The sequence below is a fragment of the Halyomorpha halys genome, unplaced genomic scaffold, assembly GCF_000696795.3.
Source record: "Halyomorpha halys isolate HHAL.00 unplaced genomic scaffold, Hhal_1.1 Scaffold324.1, whole genome shotgun sequence".
NCBI lineage: Eukaryota > Metazoa > Arthropoda > Insecta > Hemiptera > Pentatomidae > Halyomorpha > Halyomorpha halys.
Window position 1 is genome coordinate 313,155 of NW_027112641.1, and position 8,183 is coordinate 321,337.

General features: G+C 29.4%; 1 long non-coding RNA gene across 1 annotated transcript in view; it reads right to left on the reverse strand.

Annotated features, from left to right (window-relative positions):
• Positions 1 to 8,183, reverse strand: part of LOC106681284 (uncharacterized) — a 305,757-nt gene that overhangs the window by 242,081 nt on the left and 55,493 nt on the right. Inside the window, exon 2 of the long non-coding RNA XR_010844250.1 lies at positions 1,177 to 1,224. This is a non-coding gene — a long non-coding RNA (uncharacterized lncRNA). The remainder of the gene's footprint in view (positions 1 to 1,176; positions 1,225 to 8,183) is intronic.

Sequence of the window (8,183 nt, forward strand, 5' to 3'; positions counted from 1 at the left end):
ATTTATTTTTTATTATTTCTTTTAATTATTGATATTTCAATCTGTAGGTAGTATAGATATACAAGAATTTAAAACCGTATTATCAACACCTTACGTGCAGAGGCTTAAATAATCTAGTTAAAAATAAAAACTCTTTTTACTTAAAATCAAATGTACTAAAATTTGGAATTCTCAATTTTATTATTAGCGGATATTTTAATTTTAAATTACATATTTTTGAAAAAATTACATAGAGAGAAAATATTTAATATAGGTTTTTTTTTAGTTTCAATTTTCAGGCTCTATTGCTGATGCGGTCAGAGACCTTGAAAAATATTTAAAGTTTCAAACAAACTAGTTATAGAAGATAGTTATAGAAAAAAGTTAAAAAATAAATTTCAGAACAATGATTAATTTTTTTAACAATATTTTCATGGCGAACATTTGTAATTTTTGTTTTTAAATTGATTAGTTTTTATTAAGTGATCCAAATTTGATCACCCTAATCGAAACCTCCTAGGTTTTCCTTAGGTCGGATTAGCGGGAGTCCACTATATTTTCGGAGTAATCATTCTATACTATTCCGTTCATTAATGATAATGACTTATATAACTTTTCACTGATATTGAATTAAAAATACTTTTGTTATTATTATAAAATAACTTTACAATTAATTTGCTACTGAATTTTTTTTTCAATCATTTTGATTGGTACTTATACTTTTATAATCGTCTGAATAAAAGAGCGTAAAATATAGCGTATATTCGTTTACTGTAAAAGGTGATACTTTATGAAAATAAGTTGTGAAATCCGTACAGTGTAGTTTTGCATATTTTTAAAGTTTAATTGCACTTATTGCACTTCAAATATTGAGATGCTAATTTAGTAATGATAATGATAATAACTTTATGTTCGATCGCAAATGTGCCATATATTCACATTTCTAAATTTTAAACCTTTGAGCCTGGCACTTTTCAAAGACTGTTAAATTCCAATACTAGATGCAAAAAGCTTTCCAGAAAATTGATGCGGGGACAGAGTCGAAGCGGAACTAATTTTGGCACCACCAGCCCTTCCTGGTTACTGGGAGAAATAAAAAAAATACTTAGAGCTCTGGCAGAGATAGAAATGAGATTTAAGCTCTAATAAGCTAAAAGCAAGCAAGAGACCCAATCCTACTAAAAGGAATCAACCAACCTGGTCACAGCTCAAGTGTGCATCGTCCTGTCCTCCAATCCTCAGCTCCTGTATAAAAAAAATATATTTAGCATATCCTTAAATAATATACAAATCATACAATAAACAAGTGAAAATAATGGATCCACTATAAAACATGTATAATAAATAAAGAGCAAAAAAAACGCAGATACTAAAAACAAAGCTCGAAGTTTATCAGATACCTGTCATTAGCTAACCACTGAATGTTTCGCTAATTTAGACAAATACACCATGACCTACATATCCCTTTTATCCTTGACCTCATACCAACCTAATTCTCAAAATTCCATATAAACCTTTCCAACCATCCTAATCCTTTGGTTCAAACCTTATCTAGTTCCACCCATCCTTACAGGCCACCTAGAAGGTTGAAACGGCAGTGGCCAAGAGACTTATTGTACCATAAAAATAGACATTTGGAGTTTTGGCAATGGTATGATTCACCACTCAAGTTGAGTGTTTGCGGCTTTATCTCACTTGCTCAGCCTCCACTGGCTCACTACCAGTGATGCGGCGAGAGGGATGCGCTGGGATCTTTTAAGCTCTGCTCTACCCCTCACACGTGGGGGATAGAGTGGGCTCAGAGATCCTCAGGTCGATTGTGTAAATATTGCAAATAAGAGTGTAAAGAGTGTGTGACTAGAAATTATATTATTTTAACGTTATGTTATTTTATTTATTTATTTTTTTCATACACATAGTTTGATTATGCTCATTTTGTTTATCCTTCTGTTTCTATATATTTTAAGATGGATTTTTTTTCATTTATTTATGTTTTTTTTTAGTATGAATGTGACCATTAATCACTATTACCTATTGCCCACAACTGTGTGGAAGATTGTAATATCTATCAATAAATAAAAAGTATTTTAAAACTAAAAAAAAAAGGAAGGAAAAAGCCAAGACGAATAAAGTAATAAATAAATTAAAAATAAAACATTTCATCACACTACATACAGATTTATTCAAAATTATTAAAGCTTTATTCACTAATTTTCTATAGATACAAATGAACGTGGAGCAGAAGCTACACATTACCCTTAATAAGTTATTTCATAGGCCTAGTCCTTTATAAGACACAGTGATCAGGGACTGAGTGGTACCTGTTATTTTATATAGTAGAAAAATAAAACGGTTAAAAACCAATCTTTGTTGCTATTGGGTCTGTTTTATATGGTGTTTGTTTTTTTTTGTTTTTTTAGAGAAATTAATGAGCTATCAAGTGAATGGATTTAATTATCCAGGTGTATAGTTTTCGAGTCATTGGAAAAAAAAATTTTAATATTGTAAGATTATAGAAATTAAGTTTTTAAACCATTTAAAGTCCTAGTTTATTTCACAGCCTTAGAATACATTACAGCTGAAGGAGAACAACCATTAATAAGTTCAGCTGAATGGACATAGTTGATTTTGAAATACAGTGATAAGTAAGTCATTGAGGAGTGTTATTAATTCATTCTTTTACCTATGTTAAGACAAAAAATAAAACGAGTTTCCATCGAAACCTGTACCGAAAATTTAAAACACATATATATCCTAAGTCTAAATTTTTGCTAATATCGGTCAAATTTAAATGATTTTAGCTCTTTATTGGAGAGAAATTCTGAAAGGGTGCGTGGGGTTGATGTCATCATGAAAACGGTTTGAGAGTAGCCTCTTTTTCTGCATTGGTAATGCATTTTAAGAGGGGGCTAAGGAAATTGGATCTTTTGGAAAGGGGTAGTATTTTGTGTCAGTCTGATGGTGACGATAATTTTAGATTATTTTCGTAATCTTCTTTATTTATTTATTTTTTATTTTCATTTTGAATTTTAGATTATTGTGGTCATACTTTATAAATGTTGTTTTAATTTTATAGGCTAAACGGGTATATAATCCATCTCAAAGTATAGATAAAGTTCAATAATCTCTCTGTTCTATTTTGTCTTGTATTTCAACTTTATCTGATTTTTATTATCTGCATTCTATAAAAATCAGTTATCATCATTTGATTAGGTTTTATCATTTTCCCAAAACACTTTCTTTCGATATTAGTATTGTCGTTAATTTTATTAATTATATTTAAGGGTTTATCGATATTATTATTTCTATTTTTATGAGGTCGTTTTTTATTCTATTATATCGATATTTATCAATTTTTTTTATTAATTAATTTTTCGTAGTATGTTGTTTGTATGTATTTTAATATCTTTTAGACATTCTGAGTCTGATAAGGATATTGCTTTATTAATTAGGTTAATGGCCACATTTATTTTCTGTGAGTAAAGGTGGTCTGAGCAAAAATTTAATTATATATTACTTGTGACATAAGAAAGGTATAAAGGAAGAGTTATTCACTTTAACTAATTAAATATTATTTCAAATTTTTAGGAGAAATCATAATTAATTATAATCAAATTAAATTTGCGCAATTAGTCTATTTTAGATACCGAAATACAAATTAGATCATATTACAAAATAGTAATATATCCACATATATATTCCACTAATCAATCAGAATTCATTAAAAAATTATTCTTGTCAATTCTCATTATTAATTTGTTATAGGTGTTATAAGGTGTTTTGTGGATATTGCTTTTTCTTGGGAACCACACATAGTAAATGTTTTAAAGAGGTTAGGATTATGCTCATATAAAATGTATTACCTCTAATTTGTACTTAAGAGAGAAGCTTTAATAATGCTGTACAAAGCAATATTTGAATTGATATTAAGATAAGGGATCGAATGTTATCATGCCAGTGCTGATAATCATTTATCAAAATTTGCAAATCTACAAAATCGAACATTAAGAACAATAACGCACCGCAATAATATAATAGAAAATCTTAAAATCGTTGCTACTCTACCACCTAAACTATTTTATTTTTATAGAATTATCTTAATATTTATGGATAACAATTTATTTTGAAAAATATAATATATCTAAAAATACTAGAAAAAATTAAATTTATCGAACCATCCTATATTAATAAATTTGGTAAACGTACCTTAAACTACATGGTACCATTAAACCATACCTGTACAATCGCTTACAAGAACAACTAACAAATAAATCAACCAAAAAAAAACAAACTAAAATAGAAATAATTAACTGGTTACATTGTTACTTCTATGATTCCCAATAAATGATTTTGATACACAAAAGACCCATATCTGCCTGTATTTTTTCTTAACTCCACATACTTAATTTATTATATTACAACTAGAAATATTAATGTATGTGTGAATAGTAATAAATATTATGTATATTGTTTTATTCTCATTACTACATTAATCCACTAATTGTAAATTTGCAGCTTTATTATTCACTTCGAAATCCTTTCAGTTATTTATATTTGTTTTCTTTAATTTAATTTAATTTAGTTTTAAGGATTACTATTTTTATTTTATTTTCATTTTAGTTAATTAAATTATTAGTTTTATCTCTTGAGATCAATTCATATTGTACTTATCTAGCTTAAAAACTGTATAGCCTCCACAACGCCCTAATAGTCTAAACTGTAATATTTACATTTCACTTATGTCTATCATTTTTATGTATCATGTTGGCACCGACCGATAGATGTTATCATCTCGGCGGACCATATTTGATGTAATTTTTTAAATGAATAAAATAAATAACACACATTAACAATGACGGATATTTCTATGGCTTAATGCAAGAACAGCCTCAGTTAAAATGTTAACATGCAATGGCAAGCTTGTTTTAAAATATTTATGTCAGTAATCCTTTAATGTAAATAATTATTAAAATTACATCGGTATTAAGTCACTAAGTTATATAGCAGAGGTCAGGGGCGTAATCCTCACCAAAACTTACCCATCTCGCAATGACCTTTCGTTTGAGCTCAGTTACGTGAGTGGCGTACGAGGGATTCATTTTGAGAGGAGAGGCGTAGTAATAAATGTGACATGTTTTTGTGCGTGCTTTTGCGTATATCTGTTGTTTTGTTTATGAGTGCCAGTATCCTTCATATTTTACTACTTTAAATTATATACTTAATATAGTACATAATTATTATGTATTATTATCATATATTATTAATCATTATATATTAATTATGGACAACTTTACTTGGATTGTGTGTTGTTTTTAGCTAGATCCATTTTTTTTATTTAAATATCAATAAAAAAGGCTGAGGAGCCACATTAAACTTACTTTTTTTAATAACATGTGTCGAACTCTTAAATAAATAAAAAATTACACCTCCATTTTGCAAACAAAAAATAGTTAAGTAGAAAATGCAGTACAATGAAAGTAATTGAAGCCTCATTGTGAACTAAATTGACAAAAATAAAATATGGTTGAAAAAGAAAAAAAAAGGGTTATTTTCCAATAGTATTTTTAAGCAGCCTGAAAATAAGGTAATTTAAAATTCAGTTTTATCTTGGTTAAATACAGATTAAATTTTCCCAAATATGAATGAAAACTTATTAATCTATATAATTTTAACAGCAATATAATTTTGAAGTAACATCAATTTTTTAAAAATAATAATGTATATATTGTTAATATAGGGAGCGCGATGACACTGTGGCAAAGCATAATGCTACTAACTCCAAGGACCCGGGTTCAAATCCGACTGGGCAGACAATTAATTTCTGTTACACTGTAGCCGTGAGTCAATCCTGTGGGTAATGAAGCTCTCCTGAGGTCCACCCAGCCTCATAGAGTGGGTACCTTCATTGGGTAAAGATCTGGCGGTCGATCGTCATTCTGACCAAATCACCTCCTTGCACAACCGTCAGTCTAGTAACAGTGCCTCCTTACAAAGTACTGCACCCCTGGCCCTTCATGGATTGTAGCGGTACATATTTCATTTAATATAATATTGTTGATATAAGTAATTAATTAATTAACCTATCACAAACATGTGGGCTGACGTACCACTTACCAATAAACTAAGAAATGTTAAAAAAAAAACACACAAAAGTGGACAAGTGCCATAAGGGGAAACAGAAGAGAAGAAGTGGTTGTTGCAAGAGTAAGAATAGGATATTCCAAATTAACACACCTTCACTTAATCACAAAAGAGGACCAACCTATATGCCAAACCTGTCAGTCCACATTATCGATAAAGCATATAATTGAAGAATGCTCATAATTTCGTCAAGTCTTCTAAAATAAATAAAATCCTCGTGCAAGAGAATTGGCCCTTAAAGACTCAGCAGAATCCATAGACAAAATAATAAAATTTCTGAAAGAAACTCAACTGTATACTAAAATATAATCCACCAATAACGACCAGTGTAAAAAGGAAATAGTCTACATTCAACTATCAAATGTCAAAGACAAGAAGATAAATAAAGTAAAAAAGGTGTAATAACCTAGATGTTGATCGCCCTAAATAAAAATCTAATCTAATCTAACCTATCACAAATACTTCCAGCAGTTGTTTGTTTGAAAATAAATTTTAGTATATTGACGGGTGAAAATGTCTGTGAAGGCTAGGTCGAAACATTGCAAACATTTGAAATATAAATATTGTAGTTAAATAGTCCGGGTTTCAGTCAATAAAGGTATCAAAATTTTAGAAGAACGTTTCGCCCAGGGTTTCGTCAGGGCTGTCAGATTGAAAAAAAGATGACAATTCAGTTGTTTTCGATTGAGTTTCACCGACGAAACCCTACAAAGTGGGGCGAAACGTTGTTTAACAATAAACAGTTTCCTTTTACTATTTTGATACCTTTATTGACCTCCATCCGGACTATCTTCTTCCTACATGAAATATATATAGATATTAAAGCTGTAATACCTATTTATTATCATGTAATTTTATATTTAAAAAAGTGGTTCACAAAGTGTTTTTCTTAGTCTTTTTGATTAATATTAAATTACTTATAATTAATAATTATTATTAAGGAGTTTTGCACCGCCCACTCTTCGGTCGAATCAATCTTGATTATATTTTCCTCTGGAAATGGCAATCCAGCGAACAGATTGACCTCACTAAAGAAGCTCGATGCGTAAAATACAGACCATAAAACATACAGCTGTAAATAATTTTAATTTTTTTTCAACCACACCAAGCTCATTCCTGGCGGTTCTAAAATTCTCACTGATTAGTTAATCAATTTAATAAATTAACGAATTAAATATTTCGTAATGTTTTTAACATCGTTTAACTACTAAACGATATTTCCTAGCGAAAAAGTTATAGTATAACAAATTAAAGAGGATAAAGTTTCGCGTTGAATGAGTTCCCATAACTAGGGATGACCCGTTCCGGAGAGAATTTGAGAACCGGTCCGACCATTGGAACTTTTCGGAATGGTCGAGACAGTAGGAATCAGAACGCTTTGGGACAGAAGTAGAATGTTGTAGATTTCGTTCCGACCGAAACTTTAACATATATTAATACAAAAAAACAGGACCTTCAGTTCTTTAACTCTCTATACCAAACTAATGAGTTTCATAAAGAAATGAATTTGGGCTGCTCAGTATCTATTTTAGGATCACCATAAATCCGTTTTTGTATTAAGTGTGGACTTATATATAATACTATATTTCAGGTTTTAACGGTATTTGAAAAAATAAATGCTTTTTAAATATCAAGATTTGCGGTTTGATAAATAAAAACTTTTCATCGAATGCATACGGGAAGTTACTAACTGCATCTCATATACATATATTTTTTTTCAAATAAACGTATTTAGAACTATTTAGTGTCGGCTTTAATCGTCGTAGCTCATAAAAATCTTCTATCGCATTTGTAAAGGAAGTCAAATATGAGTATTATTTCAGCCAAGATAAAATAAAACAACTGAAATTTAGCAAGCTAAATTAGCTATGGATGAAGAAATTGTTTTCGGCGTCATTGAATAAGCACGGTTTTCTCCCCAAACGTTTTAAGCCATCGTAGTTAAGTAAATAAATAAATAAATTGTATAAAAAGTACATATATAAAAATAAAAGAACTTTTAGGTATATTTTATTTTTTATAACATTCGGCATCAACCCAGGGGGTCATTAGTTGCAATTTTT